At 44.5% G+C, this 18141-nt stretch overlaps 1 protein-coding gene across 3 annotated transcripts in view; it reads right to left on the bottom strand.

Annotated features, from left to right (window-relative positions):
• Nucleotides 1-18141, bottom strand: part of LRRK1 (leucine rich repeat kinase 1) — a 654776-nt gene that overhangs the window by 253743 nt on the left and 382892 nt on the right. The gene's annotated exons all lie outside the window — the stretch shown is intronic.

Genomic DNA, 18141 nt, shown 5'->3' with positions numbered 1-18141 from the left:
TGATTTTAATGTTAGTAACTGGGAAGATCTCAGCCAATAACAAAAGATTTCGCTCTGACCATATGGAATGGATGCTTAGTGTAAAGAATGCATATTTCAACCATTTGTGACTGAAACTGTATAACAAAAACAGATCAAAACATCAGAAGCTACCACATTCACATACACTGTGAGTGAATGTACCTAATGATTAACATGTATGGAAATCTTGAATGCCCAGGTGACAAGAAGCTTCGATCACGAATACCTATGTTATAAGGGCCGCTTAGCACAGAGGGTGGCAGGCAAGAATTAGTGAAATAAAGTGGTACGCTTCAGTTCACCCTTGGTCTCTCTGCTCTATGCACGGGCAGCGCATGCATAGCCGAAGGTGTGATCTATTCTATCTCCATGCCCAGCATACATTGGACTCCATGGGTAGCACAGGTTGGACTTTGTTCACTGCGCATGCGCGGCACAGTGATCATTACTAGAACAGCTTATTCCTCCCATCACAGTTCCCTTCCGAAGCACGTGCTTCATTTAACCTTCTCTGCTACAGAGGGTGTAGGGGCTGGGGCACCTTAACAGAAAGTGTGCATCCTTGAAGAGGGGCTTGTGAATGAAGGAGAGAGCCTGTAAGAAATCTTTCACTGAAATGGAGTACGACATTAGCTTATATCAACTCACAAAAATTACAAGTGCACATTTTTTTGCAGTTTTTACAGTGGTGACTGCCACATAACTCAGGGGGAGAGGAGGTGAAAATATATATATTTTTAAAAAATGCACTTACCTTGCCTCCGTCCCTGCCGCCTCGCTTCTCTTGTGGTGTCCCAGAATTCACTGCTGGGACACCAGCACAGGCTCCCCAGCAATCCTGGTGCTGCTTTCACGCTAAATTTAGCATTAAAGCAGCACCAGGTTTTGTCTGCGCGGCAGGGACTGCCACTCAGACACAGCGCAGGGGTCTGTGCAGTTTCTCCAGCCTGGCTATTAAACACAGCCGGGCTGGAGAAACCTAAGTGTGCATGTGTATTTGGCCGGCCTCAGACGACAAGCCAAACACACGTGCACACTTAGGTGCACTCTCCCCTCCTCCCATGGCCCAGCCTGCCCCTCCCTGCACTGCCGGCTGTGCCAGAAGCAGAAAAATAAAACTATAGTAAGCTATTGTTTTACTTTTCTGCTTCTGGCTCAGCCAGTGGGGCGATGCTACTTTGCCATAACAAAGGAGCTACCCCTGAGTTTTTATATAGCACAAGCTTGACCAAGGGCATAAGAGCTCATTACACGAACACCAGAATTCTCTACAAAAGGTCAGAATCATTTTTTCCATTTTTAGGGGCGAGCACAAAGTGCTCCATCCCGTGTTTTAATCTCTCTTTGGGCTTCTAACCATGCCCATGTCACGTCAGTCACTTTCATTGGTTTGTGGGCTTGCCTTTTAAAATCCAATTGCTTTGATTAGAGTAAGGCATGCATACTTCATGTCTTTTACAGTGTTTAGCCTGCCTCAAGTGCACTGACCAACTACTGAAAACATACGAGGCTCGATGTTTACCGTCTGGTTTCTGGACTACTTTTTCTCTTTATTATAGAAGCGCGATCTCGCTGGGCAGTAGTTGAGCGCTTTGCATAACATCGATCCTGTTACATAGGTAATTGCACTTTTGCCGGTTACATGGATAATTGCACTTTTGCTGATAGGTTTCACTGCAAGTTAACTTTTATTTCCCTTTGTGTGTCTGCTTTGCACTGATGGCGGGCGTCAGCTCGCTTCTGTGAAACTTTTACTTTTCAATTTATGTGGCAAGAAAAGCTCCATTAGGAGTTAACAATGCTAATGGCTCTAACTCGAGCAAACGCGAGACCCATTGCATTGCAAATGCTTGTTTTTTATATGCTTAATTAAGTGATTTGCCCAGAATCACAGGATGTTGAGCCGTCTTTGACTCAAACTTGATTTCACAGTTTCAAAGTTGACAGTTGGCCATTAGGCCACATCTTAGTATTAATGACTGGGTGCTAGTCATTGTGACAATGCTTTGTCTTTTATATACAAATTTTCTTAAAGGCCATTGGCAACAGACTAAAAGCCTATTTTAGAGTGCGGTTACTCCCCTGACTGAGTAATTGCATTCCAAATTTGGAGATGTCTGCATCCCCAGCAGGCATGTCTTTCATTGGCAGGAATTGCCATCATAGTGCTTTCTGTCAAATAATTGAATGTGTGCCGTCAACATAACAGATTTTTTTTATTTTCAATAACAAAGTCCCAAAGGATGAATTTCTCTTAGAAAAAAAAAAATCAATCAAAACCACCCACCATGGGAGTTTTGTCCCATGGCTTGGAGGTCATAGAAAGTGTTTAACTTTCATTTACCCCCACATTTTGGGTGGCGGCAAGCAACAAAAAAAGTGCCATTTGTTCGCCCACTCTAAATAGGGAGGACAGACAAATGGAAAAACCTCCAACAGCCGTTGCCCTGTTGGGCCGTCAGAGGTGTATGTCAGCAGTAGAGACTGAATTGTATTCACTGCTGACATACTGAAGGTCCTCCCAAGGTGGATGGACCTTCAGTACGATGGAAATGTTACTTCATCCCTGTTACGACGGAGTACCCTTTCCACCGCATTCAAATCAGGCCTAATGAGCCTGTGTAATTCCTGTTCGGGACCAAGTCAGGATTACAAGTGGGGTGAAAATCTGGTATCGAGCAATTTTTTCACCACAAACATTTAGTCAGACAAAAGCTTGCGAAAAATGCATTGAATAACAATAGATGGATACTGAGTTTTGAACCCCAAAAATGATCTCTATTATCAGTTTTCCCCAATTCTGACCCAAAGACCTTGTAATGAGGAGGTAATAAGACACCTAGGAAATAATGCATTATCATATTGGTATTTCTTGGGTGCTGTATTGCTTACTCAAATACAGGGCCACTTGGATTGAGGCACTATGCATTTTCAGACACTTGAAAAGTTGGCAACAGAGACCCAGTCATCCTTTAAAAATCGTTTGAATCATTTTTCAGGGAGATTTTATTTAATTGTAACCACACACCGCATACTCTATTTAATCAGATGTGCGTCTTGAGTTTTTTCTATGCCAGCTTTAAAAATATGCATATAGAGAACATATATTAGAACATGCAATATGTGCACCCCATGCACATGTTTTCAAACTGGCATGGAACAAATGCGATGCCTCAAGTTTTCTAACTAAATTGGGTTTTTACAGTACGTTTAAAATGCATACAGTAAATGAATGACACATTGCATGTCTAAAAACATGCGACTGCTAGTCTTAGAAATAGAGATTTCTTTTTTACCCAATACATCTTTCAGAGCAAAAACGCCCAGAGGAAGGCCGAGAGTTCTGACAGGGTTTGGCCCTCTTTAACTAGTTGGAAGGATTTTGGATCTAGTTCTGTCCTTTCTCCTAAAGTGTGATGCTTGTTTAAGTGCCATAATCTGGCTAATTTCCTCGTGGAAACCTAGCATTGGCCTCTGCTCCATGTCCGTACAACACATTGAGATAATCTATTCGCCCGGAATGTGCTTAAAATGACTATTTCAAAACCTCTGCCCCCCAGTTTGTGCTGGACTGAATTAGATGTATCTTGATCATACAGATAGGAGTGAGAAGAGTCAGATTATTCTGACAAGGGTGGTCATGACCCCCTCAAAACGCAGCACGGGGTAACCCCCTTTACCCACGCCCCCCCACACACTGCAGCCCAAAAATAGCCACTTGTTGAAACATCGGTTAGCCGCTTGACATGTTCTCTCGTGCAGTCTCACTGTGCCTTAGCACTTCCGTCCAAGCATGCGGAACCTGCCTTGGGCTGGCACCAGGCACTGCAAATTAAATGGGCCCTTTCAGCATCCGCATGTTTTAGAGCAGGCTGCGGTTTGGCAAAGCCCTGCTTGGAGTTTACGGCCTTCCTTCATATAAAGCTCGCCGTCAATGGATGTTGCTCTTCATGCAGAACACAGCTGGTCTGAGAAATGGAGAGAGACGTTGTCCAAAGCAAGAAGAAAGTTATTCTATTGTCTCGTAAATGACCCTCTCAAGTATGCGGATGAGTCATGGCCTGGAGCAAAGATGTAGACCACACTCACCGTGAGACTCTAGTGCCCAGTTAATGCTCTAGTATGTCCCCAAATGTCAGGTAAAAACGCAGGTGTAGGTAACTTGCACATTCTAAGCACTATCAGAGGCAGTAATAATCACAACAAACACAGGGCCGAGAGTGAAGGTTCCTTAGGAGTTTCAGAAACTCCCTCTAATCAAAATGTTAGAGGTTTATCCTCTCGGATATCTCGGCTGCTCTGAGGCTGGGATAAGCAAAGCTATTTCAACATCAGTGGAAACGAGAGGCATGATGGACTGGACAGCATCAAGGAGGTAGGTCACTCTTGTCAAGCGGCTCAGAAGCTGTGCCATAGCTGCGATTCTCTTATCACACCTGTGACTAAGAATTGTGGCCCCCATTGCACCATGGGCTCCTTGAATATTACTAACTTGTGGAATCCCTTATCCTGCTAGACTGTGCCAACAACTGTGCATGCAGGTGGAAATGTAAGTGAAGACCGCACCCGTGCATATGCATCGTCCCTCTGCCTTCTATTGTAAGACCTCATCCACATCCATGCTGTCTCACTAAATTTACAATAGTGTACATTGGTTATGGCTGTAACAGTACTTTAAGAATTTTGCTGGGCGGGGGAGCAGGTGCTGGTAAAATGAATGTGGCCCAAAGACAATCGTAAGACCCAGGAAACACTAAGGCCAAAGGAAAATTACATTCTCAAACACTGAGAATAAGATCCTCTACTCATCAGGTCTTCATGATGACAAGAAAAAATTTGCTGAAAGAAAGAACCCTGGATTCTAAAATGAGAATGGGCTGCATCTGTGTTATATCTATACATACCTTTGATATTGTTTTTTGCAAACCTAAAAAGCACTTGTGTCAACACTGATGCGATCAGTGCTTTACAGACCTCCCAAAAATAAAATAAATATGTGACGTTTTGTAGTTCCAATAACTGCCTCAGGCATATTCTGAAAAACAGAGAACAAACATCTTCCTGAGTGATGACACCCAAAAAATTAGTGAGACTGAAAGTTAACGGAGACACACAGGCCCTCATGACAGTGGCGGTCTTTTTGGAAGACCGCCGTGCTAGCGGCCACCAAAAGACCGCCAGTGTCGGTGGTCTCACAACCGCTGTATCACAAGTCAGAGACTGAAGACCACCAGATTACAGCCACAAACCCAACACCGCCAGGCCAGCCTAGGGCAGGAAAGGTTCCACCACTAGCACCGCCACGCCGCAAGGAATCTCCCTGCCATATTACGAGCAGTAATATGGCATAGCAGTCCTTGCATGGCAATGCGGCATTGGCGGTGGAAAAGCTGACATCCACCCCCTCCTGGATGACCACCTCTAGTAGCTGTGAGGCTCAGACAGGTAGGTGGAGCGACTGAAAGAGGGGGTGTGTGAGGCAGGTGCATGTGTGTGGGGTGTCGGAATGGGAGTGCGTGCATGTGTGACTGTATGCATGCGTGGAGGGGGTGGAGGTGTGTATGAATGCGGAGTGGCCCAGTGGCTTACTTGTGCTGCGAATTCAACAAAAACAGACTACAAGAGATATAGAGGCTGCTTATGACTCTCAGGGGCACAAAGTGGATTCCCCGGCAGACATTATCTGGGTCTTTAGGGATTATTATGAGAATTTGTACAATGAGGATACATTAACCCCGTGGATGGATATGAAGCCTTACTGGGTGCTTTAGATAAGGAGAAGCTGAGTGCAGAGGAGCGAGCAGCTTTGGAAGCACCAATATCTTCTGAGGAAATAGCAGAAGCAATTAACTTACTTGCTTCAGGGAAGGCCACAGGGCCAGACAATCTACCCCTGGAGCTTTGGAGTTTTTGTAAAGCCTTTTTAGCGTACTTTGCTAAGATCTGCTTTCTGCTATTTTTTAAAAGGCACAGTCTGGGAAAATTCCTTCTTCATGGGAAAGAACTAACATCATTATATTTAAGAATAAAGGCAAATCCCTTCTTAACCCTGGGTCTTACAGGCCGATTTCTTTAGTAAATGCTGACGCTACAATTTATACAAAGGTGCTGACCAACAGGTTGGGCAGAGTCATCTTCTCCTTGCTGTCATTAAGGCAGTATGACTTTATTCCTGGGCATTGGACAGTAGACTATGTTTGGAGGATATTAGCTTTGTCTGACATTAGTGAAACAGCTAGAGTGCACTTGGGTCTCATTTTAATTGATGATGAAAAAGCCTTCAACACGGTTTCATAGGTTTTTTTGTGGCAGGTCTTAGCGTGGAAAGGGTTTGGCCTGGGTTTTATCAAATCGGTTAAAGCACTGTATTGGGTCCGTAATGCCAAACTGTGGATAATGGGGGCAGAGTCTGAGCATATATTAATTACCAGGGGAACTAGGCAGGGTTGCCCTTTTTGCCCGCTGTTTTCGCTCCCTATATGGACCCCTTTATAAGAGGGAAATGAATTAATAAGGCTTGTTGTGGCAGGGTTGCAGTGTATAAGGTAATGGTCTATGTGAACGACATTGCGGTGGTAACGGCTGAGCCCCCCACCGCTCTGGTGGGAAAAGAGAAAGCCCCTAAGTATTTTGGGCCAGTCTATGGCTACAGATCAAATGAAGGGAAGACTAAGGTGATCTGCTCTAAAGAAACAAGATTTGAAGATCAACGGGTGGTGGAAGAGGCAGTGCACTTAGTAAACCGAATAGCAGCAGGTATGGATCATCTGGATGAAGCAAATTTTGCTCCACTGCTGCATAATATCAAGCAGGACCTTATGAGAATCAACCATGTTAATTCTTTATTGGTGGAGAGGGGCAATGTGTTAAAAATGACGATCCTACCAAAGGTACTATATGTATTTAGGGCTGTTCCCTTGGAGATTTATAGATCCTGGTTGGCAAAACTTGAGTGTCTACTCTAGTTTTCTGTTGGAATATAAGAAACCTAGAAGGGCAGCTAAGTATACAGTATGGTCCTCCCTAAAGCTAGGTGGGGGGGGCTGGGGGAGTACCTTATTTCACGTTCTACTGTTGATCCTGTATGCTTCAGCATATGGGGATTCTTATCGCGGGTGGGACACTTGGGCTAAACATTGCAAAATCACCAACAAATTATGAGTGGATTTTAGGGACAGAGCCAGATCTTGCTTTTTGATGAATCTCGAACTCAGTTACTATAAGAAGACCAAATTCAAGATTATAAAAGGAGTATTTAGGATGTGGAGACAGCTAGCAAGGACAACTGGAGTCACCAGATTTAATCGGTACACACCCTAGTGGGGTTCACCACCACCGGCACTCTTGTCCATTTTCCACAATGGAATTTACAGGAAATGGGCACGGCATGGTATTACAGCACTTGGCGATCTCTTTGAGGAGGGACAGTTACACTCCTTTAATGATTTGCAGGAGTCTTTCGGTTTAAGCTGTGGCGTCTTTATTAAATTCTTACAGATTCGAGACTTTGTTTACAAATTGGTTAAGAGTCAGTTTTCGGTCTGTCATATCCCCCTGATTGAAGCCAGTATTAAGGGGGGCAGGATGGGAGCAATGCATGATTTATTGATTCAAATACTGTCAGATGATTTAGAGGACCAAAATAGCAAATGGGAAGCCAGGCTTGGAGTGGAGGTGTCAGTGCTTCAGGGGTCATTTGATATCGGTGGGACCATGCCCTTCTGACTGCAGGGTGAAAGAGTCAACACTTAAAAAGAATATTCTATTTGTACAATACTCCGACCAATCTGTATAAATGGGGCAGGAGGCCTGACTGTTATTGTCATAGATGTGAGGCAGAACAAGCGGAAACTATACATATGTTTTTTCTCTTCCCCTGTATTAAATTCTTTAATACGGGAGATTGGGAATTTTCTTGGCTCCATTATAGGTGAACAGCTCCAAATTACCGCTGGATGATGCTATCACAGTTTAAGGGCAGTATGGGGGGTAATTGCCCTCTGGATAAATAGGCCTGTCTGCTATCTGTTGCTCTGGCTGTTGCACGATTGTGCATTGCATCAGGGTGGATAAGTCCATAGCCACCTACAGTTACTGAATGGAGGTCCCGCTTCCTGACAACACAGAATATGAAGATTAATTTATATGCGTGTTAGGGGCAAAATCACATAGACGGGGAGCCAGGGCGTGGTCATATGTAGTTAAGTGGATCGATAACATGAGCTACTACTTCATATGCACTCGCACTATACAGCTGCATCGTACCTTAGGAGTGACCTGGTAAACTGTTGCATTAACACTGTATACATTAGTTGGATTTTTTGCGTCTTTCCGTCTTCAGCTTGGGCCGCTCCTTTTACATTAAGCAGAGTTCATTGTTGTGTTTTTTCAATGCGTATTTGCTTTATTGCTATTTGCGCTGCATTTACATCTCCGTTTGCTGCTATAATGTATTGCGTCAATGGAGTAACGGGAGGCTTGAGTTTTGTCTTCCTGTTTTTAGCCTGCGCGGTCTTTCATTTATCGAGTAGAGTGATCTGTCAGGTTTTGTGACGATAGCTATTTGGTTGTCTGTATTACTGCACTTCATTATTTGCACCGATTTGCACTGTATGTATACCTCTGTTTGCTTCTATAATATATTGTGTTAATGGGATAATTCCCTCTGCTGCTCTCCTTTTTTAAATGCAAATTTTAAAAGTTCACTGGTATTCCTCCAGTTATGCCGCTGAGTGAGGCTAGCTCTGCAGTTATTGCGAAGGGTGTGGCTTCCCTCCAGGCTTCTTCTCAGTCGGATTACTGAGCTTCCTTTCTACTGTCCAGTCCCTTAGTGCTACCCGATATGGGTTTCTGAAAATGTTAATATCCATGCCTGTCCCTTACCATTCAGGACCTCACAAACCTTCTAGTCTTTTCAAGTCTAAGGGGCACAGTCAGATCCTTAATTTCCAAAATACAATTTTAACCATAGTAACATTTACTAATAGAAACACAATGTGTACCTGTTACATGACTAAGAAAACTGTGGGCCTCATTATGAGTGCGGCAGTCTTAAGACCGCCACACTTGCGGTAGGTAACACTGTAACCACCGCGGACCCGGCAGTAAAGAACACTGCATTACAAGTTTGGCGGTTTGGCCGAAGCCACAACGCCGCTGGTGCGGTTGGACCGAACCAGCTGGCGTTGAGCTCCTCCGGGCTGGCGGCCGGCCTAAGACCGCCAGTCATATTAGGAGGCAGCAAACTGCCAAGCTTTTTTCTGTCGGTCACCCTGACGGTAATGCACCCGGCGACATGAATCCCCATTCCTGTCACTGGCACACGCATCCCCACACGCCCACACACTTGCAGACACATCCCCTCACACTTGCAGACACACCCCCCACCCGACCGCATACATCTAGACACCCCCACCCTACCGCAACATAGTGACACCACCACTCGCTAGCACACAAACAGGCTCGCACCCCCACTCATCAACACACCTTCATACATGCATGCCCACTCATCAGCAAACCTTAATACATGCACCTCCACTCATCAACGCTTTCCCTGACATACACCCCGACTTGCTCTCATACTGACATTCACACACCCCACTCGCTCATACTCTGACATACGTGCCCCCACTCGCTCTCACTTTGACATACACGCACCCCCACTTGCTCTCACAAATAAGCACCCCCCCTGCATTCATACACATAAGAATCCCCCATATTTGTAACATTTCGATCTGTGATAATGATACTTAGCAGCAACCTCCTGACTACAATATTAGGTAATCCCAGCTCTCAGTACAGCAATCTTTTGGTTGACCTCTGTGCCCTCCAATTTCCCACCATTAATTTAGTTTGCTTCTACTCTAGCATCAACATCTCCGTATATAGCTCCTGGATCTCAGCTTGCTTCTGTTTCTGTTGAAACAAGCTATAACTTACGGTTTCGCCCCTAATACCAGCTTTTAACCCATCCCACAAAATATTACCACCCAAAACCCAGTAACTCCTCAATCCACTTGAACGTGTGATCTAAATATGTTTAATCAAGCAGAAGCTTCTTATCAAGCGACCAATCCTCCACTGATTTACCAAACCCTGTATATAGAATTTCTAACACTAGTGGATTGTGATTTGAAAGAGCTCTGGGAAACCTCTCAATAGCTATCCAGTCACCAAGAGATGTAGACACAAAAAAAGAATCTGAACTAACTAATTTGTTGTGCGGTTAAGAAAAAAACAGATACTCTGGAGCTGGTGCCTTTAGCTTGCCCAATACATTGATAAGCCCCTGACCCTTAACCACCCATTGCAGTGCCCTAAATACTAATGGCTTCCTGTCAGTATAGGGGTTGGATCGAGACAGACCCTCCTTGGTATCAAAGTGTATCCTAAAGTCCTCACAAAAAACAATAGCGGTAGGCCAAGAAGAGAGTTCAGTGTCCAAATAGTTAAAAACCATGGTCTAAATTCGATCTGTAAATGGTACATAGGGTAAATCTCCCTTCGCCCACGCAGCATTCATGTATAACCCACCAACCCAGTTTATCAGCTGTGCATGGGATTGCTGATCCTCTACCTCTAACCACCCCCCTGGAAGCCGAACCTTGATGTGTACAGCCAAGAAGTGATAGCCCAGTATCAGTCAAAAGTCTCCTGTATGCATACTACATCTGCCCTCATTACCTTCAAACCTAGTGCCAGTCTCCTTCTTTTACCCCAGTCATTAAGGCCACAAATATTGATCTTGCAAACATGTAGTCTCTGATCAGCCATTCACCCCCTTATCTGGTCTGACTGCAAGAAGCCACCCGCCATCCATCAAGCCCTCAAACTCACAGTGAGAAAAAGGCGCAGAGAAAATCTGAACCTGCATATGTTTAAGTGACAATAAATTAACATACCTCCTTTGTCTGCTGAAAAACCCTTCCGTATGCTCTAAATTCACTCTTCACCCAAACCCCCTTCTCCCAAGATCCCACCTTCCCAACCATCAGATGTCCCCCCTCCTAATGATTTGACGCCCACCCGCCCCAACCCACCACTAGAAGCAATTGGACCAACCAGGCCCGTGGATGGATGTGTGCCCTCCTCCTGAATCTGACCCACAAAAAGAAAAAGAAAAAACCCAAACACCACTAATCCATTCCCTCCTGCTGACCCATCATGGAGGCCCATCCCCCACAAAAAACACTCAACACTCCCATGTAGGCACCATTGAAACACCTACCCAATGAACAATCAAGTTCATGATCACAGTCTTAGTTAAAAAAAAACACGTTCAAAGTACACAGTATATGTTGGGAATTCCTCATAAAATCCTGTCCCTGTCCTATCTTTCACTTTATACGTGACCTACCCTAAGCTCGAGCCCGCACATGCACCAATGCTCTCCAAAAATCATTTTGCTTTAATTTATGAGGCGAAAAAACACGGCCTATCCTGAATGACCACCATTAATTTAGCTGGGTTCATTAAAAACACCTGTGTCCCATTGTTCTGAAAGGATTTTATTATCTGCCTCAAGCGCCACTGCAGCTCCACTGTGGCATGACAAAGTTCAGGCCAAACAAAAATTGAGCAACCTTCAACAGTACATTGTCAGTCTGGATGGGAGAGTTTGAAAACTGCCTTTCTGAGTATGAAATTCCAGAAAAAGATCAGTATCACCCTAGGGTTTTTACCCTTTTTACCCTTTTGGCCCTACCCCTGTCAAGGGTGCTGTTTGAATGGAAACCTATGGTCCAGCTGAATCTCAAGGTCCCAATTCGCACTGGTCAGTTCCAAGAAGGCTGCTCTGAATAGCTCCACTATATAATTTCAGGTATCTGCACCTTCTAGACCTTCTAGGCCTTCTGACATGCCCAAAACTCTAAGATTATTTCATCTTGCTCTGTTTTCCAGCTCCTTGGCCTTCCAAAGTGTATTGGACATGTACAACACAATTGCTTCACATACTTTCTTTCATGCTCCCAGCTCACACTCCAATGAGGTTACCCTATTTTCCACCTCATTCATCCTTTCCTAAAACTTTGGGATGGATAACTAATTTTATTTTTCACTCTCTCCGAGCGTTTGCTGGTGCCTAAAATTATAGGTATTTTTGTCTGATGAGATATCATCAGAACAGGACGGCTGAGTGCCCCCCTTTTTAGGGGAGCCCGTCAGGCGTTGCAGCGCCAGCCTGGCGAGGAGCAATTCCCAATGATGATGCTAGTCATCCATTGTGATGCATGAGGGTTTTGCTCCTGACACCTTGGGTGCCCTAGGCTAGTTATACACTTTTGGAACAGTGTACCTTTTTGTATATCCTTTCCTAAAACTCAGGGCATGTTTTGGCCACACTTCGACTGGCCACCTTTAGCTTTTGATAGGTGTTCTGAGCCCTGCGACTGTCAACCTAGGTTTATTCACAGTGTGCCATGACGCCTTGATATATTGCCTGTAATGTAATTACGTCGAGGTGACTCGAGCTGGCTTCTTTCCCATCTGTGATGCTCCCACCCAGCAGGGGTGATGCAGTATAATCCCACCTCAGGTCGCATCCTGCACTGGTCAAGCCACCAGCCTCCACCTGCTGTGGCTTCTTTTTCCTGACCATCAAGCTGGGATTGTGTGGGTCCTCCTTAGACAATGGATTGCTACTTGTCCCGTCTCAACTACTTGAGTCACTGGATACACTGTCTTGAGATGCTCTTCGCTGGTGGTCTCCAGTGTTGCCTAAATGCTCCTTCTTGGGCCATTCCGTTTCGAGATCAGCATGCCATTCAGTCCGATAATGGCCCATCTAATTTCGCAGCTGTGGTGCAGCCTCTCCAGTCTCTTTGGGGTTGACCTTCGGACCAGATACACAGCTCTCTACCCTGACCATCCCATTGGCCCGTTCTGCTCCTTCCTCCATCTCAACGGGGTCTATCACCCCTTCTCTGGTAACCCCTGACCTACATGCTGAGACCTCGCAATACAATGAGCTGGCTACTGGGTCTATATCTGCAGGATGTGCCCAATACACTATTTCCTGCCGCTGCAGGCTCAGTGAGCTGGCCTCCCGCTGATTGTACCCCCTCAGATTTTGAGCCAGTACTCACAGTTGCAACTTCCCAACTGGGTCCTTCTCGGGGGCAATATCAGTCAAAGTGGGTCATGCAGCCACTGGTGGGGGGGTAGGGGTCCCCAGATTGCATCACCACTAGTGAATCGTAATCTTGCTTAGCCGGAAACTCAGCACCTTATGCAGCCCGACCTCGGGCCGGTATTTAAAAAATATCTTTAACCTTTCTTTCAACCCTACTGCCAATCCTGCACCTGTACCTGCTCATGCAGGGTCTGCATCAGGGTTGCCCCCACCTGAGGTCTTCTTCAACAGGGCAGCATTACTCTGCATGCTGGCCTTCATGGATCTGCAGGCTCAAGTGTCTCAAACAGAACCTTCCCCGCAAGGCTTGGAAGCACACGCCAGCTCAGGAGCCATCCGGGCTGTAGCAGAGGGCAAGGCTTCCATGTGACGTCTCAGTCCCACTGTATCCGGAGCAATGCACCACAGAAGGGTGCTGAAAGCACAAAGTACCACTACCAGGATCCCGTGGACCATAATGCCCCCAAGCAGCAGGCAGTCCAGCACCTCATCCACATCTGCCAGCCAGCTGAGGGTCAGCAGTGGGGCAAAACAACTATGCCAGGTCTATTCGACCACCTCACATGGCCGCCATCTTGCCTCTCCCAGGAATACCAGTAAACTGATCTAAAGTGGTCAGTCTGACCTCTACAATTGAAAACAGAACTTCTTTTATACTGCTAGGAGGACTTCTGGAAGTTGCAGCTTTGTTTCAGTTCCTCAACTTTCCAATTGTTTTGTAAGATCCTGTCTCTTGGGCAGTTTACGAGACTGTCCACCTTTCCAGGACCCGCTGTTATCATGCAGTCCATTGTTAAAGTCTCCCTTGCTAAAGACTCATTACCCAAGTCTCTGAAGACGCTTTATTACACTCTTGCTGAAGAAGTTTTCCATGACTTTCTGGGCCTGTAAACTATTATCCCACCTCGAGTCTACTTTTTTCCAAAAAATAAGTTATTAAAAAGAATGTTGCTTGACCAGTTTCCGCCCTTTATTGAAAATCACAGGCTCTTAGGCATATTTCAGGCAGGTGTTTGATAGGCTTGAAAATCGACATAATGTAGCAAATACAACACACCTGAGACCTACTTCAGCGCCAAAAAGATATGCTGTCCAGGATATCATTGAATGCCCAATTTTCTTGAGGGTTAGGAAAAATGCACTTGATCTAAGCTGATGAACTGGTGAATATCAAGGCCCTTTCAGGTGAACGGATACCAGTCAACACAGCTGTCTGGTTGCTAAAGACATCTTACGAATATTCTGAAAGCTGACCTAAAAAAGCACTCCACCCAGTGATTATCATTGGCTCTGTGGTTTGTAACTCATGCTTGCTTTTGATTTGCTGACTTAATTTTTTTTAGGCTGCCCAGTATGTCTTTGTCCTTCCCATGGAGCACAGCCTGTTTACTGTATTCTTCCATGAGTGCTCTCTTTCTGTAAACAGGCCTATACATGTTGTTGTTATCTTGTCACATTTATGGTGAATTCAAAGTCAGAGACCAAATATCAGTCTCCGTGTTCCGAGGGAGCTTGGAGTTTACTTTCCTTTCTCTGACTTCAAAGTGAGAGGATTTATCTGACAAACTGGGGGTGTGAAAGGAAAGGCTTTTTTCTAGCACACAAAAAATAAATGTCTGTATAGAAACTGTGCAAATATTTCAGAATATGTCAGAATAAGGAAAATAGTAAAAGTATATGTCTGTGCAAATGTAATGGTCATTTCAACTCTACTCCACTCCACTCTATGCTACTCCACTTTATGTCACTCCACTTTATGCTACTACATGCCACTTTACTCCACTCCATGCCACTCCACAACACTCTTCTCCACAACTCTACGAAATTCTATGATACTATACTACACCCTTTATGCCACTCCATACCACTTTACTCTACTCTACACACTCCACTCTACACCAATCTATGCCACCCCACTTTATGGCACTCTATACCACTCCACTCTATGCTCATCCACTCTACACCCCTCCACTCAATGCCACTCCACAACACTCAATACTCCACAATACTCCACCCTGCAACACTTTACGCCACTCCACTCTATGCCATTCTCCTCTATACCACTAACGTTTAGCTACAATGAACAGCAGGCACACTGGTGTACATCATGGCTAAAACTCATTGACAAAGCCAATAGCTCTTGCATAGCCAGGACCTATTGGCTTTACCAATGTTTGTTTTAGTTGCTGACATTGGTAGGTGGAATGGCCTCACAGGGTTCTTACTCTGCACAAAGGATTTGTGTAAGCAGAAGACATGCATTCAGCAAGTGTGTCTTGCATCTCAGTATTGTGGATCAGTGGACTATTTGAACTCCTGGTCACAGACTTGAATCCTTATGGTTCCCCCAGAATTCTCAAACTTCTATCCATAGAAGGTCAATAAAATGTGTACCATTAAGTTGTGTAAAGTTATATGTAAAGTGTTTGCTGTCATGTGTGAGAGCCAGATATGTATTTTTACCATGTTCTATGAGCTTGGCTCTGCAGCATAATTATGATAGCACACAAGGATGTAAACTAAAAGAATAAGCCCCCTGCTCTATGGATTAGTTAAGAGGTGCATGGTTGCAGCTATCCCACATAATAAAAGTTAGGTGTCATGCATGAGGGTCAGATATGCATTCCAATCATGAACAGAGATGGGAGGAAGTAGGCAAGTTTTAAGAGCCCTTCAGAAACGGAATTATTCCTGAATTTTCAAGAGTGCAGGTAGTGATTTTTATAGTTTGGCAGAATGCACTGTGACAGGCAGCCCTCCCAGACTGGCTTTTGTTGAAAGAAAAGCCTCAATCCTCAGGTGGCGATGGTAAAGTGGAAAGCCTCAATTCTCAGTTGGATTTTGGAACAAAGACTTCTTCTGGGATGGCAGCACCGCAGCTTCCAGTACAGGAATAATAGTGCTATTTCATGGAGAGCATGCTATGCAGAGGACCTAAACCAGACTTTGCAGGATGGACTGCTGACAGCCAATTAAGTGCTCTTAAGACAGGGGCTTTAGAATTTTAAGTCCACGGATCCCATAGAAATCTTGCAGCTGAGGTTTAAATGCCTTTCTTCGCTGCACAGGATGTGTAGCGGGGATTGGTGTAGGTTTTGACAAGATACCACAGGAGCAAAAGTGGCTTGTAATCAACGTGGAAATCCTAGGAAAAGAAATCTCCACATGATAATCCTAAAGATATGGAAGATTTTCAAATGTCAAATCAACTGTAGTGCCACTGGCAGTTCACGTCAGGGATGACTTCAAGGCTCGTTACAGATTCAAATGGTGCTGGAGACGATACCAACCCAGTCAGTCATCGAGGAGTTCATGTAAAAAATCAGGGTATTGGTTTAGCTGGAATTTCATTTTAAGTGGTTTTGGGTCATCCAGTGGTTGACTGGGAAAAGGTATAGTCCTAGGGCACAAGACATGTCTGGCAAACTGTTTAAGATTGATAAAGATCTTAAAAAGCGGTAGTAGGTAAAGCTAAAAAAGTGGATTAAGAAGCGATACAGAATGGAAGTGGGTTTAAACATGCTTAATAGCAGGGACAAAGGTGGAGCCCTACCAACACTAGAACCAACAGGTTGGGGAGTAAAGAGATAGAGAGGGAGAGTAAGAGGAGTATGACATAGGTCAATAAAAATCAAGAGTTCTGGTGCAGGATTTCGTATTGGATACCCAGTTTGTGAAAGCTGATGGCGTATTGTCGTATGGTGTGTCAAATGTGGCAAATAAATTCAAAAAGCTGAGAATGACAGCATCGTTCCAATGCAGTTATGATCTGAGTCACTCTCAGGTAACAATGAAAGAAGATTCAATTTCACGATGAGGCCAGAAGCATCATGAGCCGGGCAGAATGTTCTGGAAGTCAATGTCCTCCAACAGATGTTGAAGTGTTACTTTTTGGATTTGATAAGCTGTATCTGATGGTATTCACAATTAAACCTGCCTCATCTAATTCCCACTCACACACCTGTGCCTCAGTGAGTTTGATCATGATGCCTTGTATCTGATTAAGCTAAATGGGGAGACAGTTTTTTTCTGATCTGCCTGCCTGATTCTGGAACTGCCTGTATAACTGTTTAAGTTTCTAGGCCAACCTGTTTTCTTTTCAGAGACGGCTGAAACATGATTATTCTCGCAGTAATTTCTAGCCTGAAATAATAAGGTCCAATCACAAGTTGAGCAGGACTGTATAACCCATGTTTTCATGCAATAATGTCATTTTGTGTGATACCCTGTGGTGATCCCAGGTGAAAATCAAGTAATACTGTATGCATAAACAGGGATCCACAACAATACATATTGCACAAAAAAACAGCCAGCAGTTGGGGAAATTGCCACCATATTTTTACTCCACATCAGACCATGTGGTAAGTGTTGCAAATTTCCCTGAAATCAATAAATTATCAAGCACCAAAGGGGCTTGCCACCCACTAGGCAAATAATAAGACGCACATCCTTAGGAGATGCACAAATCCCCTCAACATGTGTGAATACCTCATTCTAACTGGGTACCTGGTACACATGGACACCATTCTGAATCCTGCAAGAACACCATTGGTGTGCCTGCATACATGCCTTCATACATAATTACACTGTACAATCTGAATGTACTTTAACGTACTGCCTTAACAGATTTTAAGGATGTAAGACACACAGATGCTTAAATACAGATCACCCTTGGGTAACCTTCTTGTCACATTGCCCTAAAGTCACTGACGGATCCTTATATTTTCACAATGATTGACACAATTCCAACAATGCCCACAAAGATGTCACTGTTACAGAACAAACATTACTGGATTGCAACTGTCACATATAGAACATTGTTTCAGATAGGTGTTTCACACACACACTTCACCATATGCACATTAGTACTCTTTGCTGTTACCCCAACAACTCACTCATCTGTCTCTTCTCTTTAAGAAAGTCTGGGTATCTACTGTATGCTTGGCTAATGAGCCCACTACATAAACATACAACTGTGCCGAACGGCC

Source organism: Pleurodeles waltl, chromosome 3_1, assembly GCF_031143425.1.
Source record: "Pleurodeles waltl isolate 20211129_DDA chromosome 3_1, aPleWal1.hap1.20221129, whole genome shotgun sequence".
Taxonomy (NCBI): Eukaryota; Metazoa; Chordata; class Amphibia; order Caudata; family Salamandridae; genus Pleurodeles; species Pleurodeles waltl.
The sequence above is the reverse complement of the archived record's forward strand: the minus strand, read 5'-3'. Positions and strand labels throughout refer to the sequence as shown.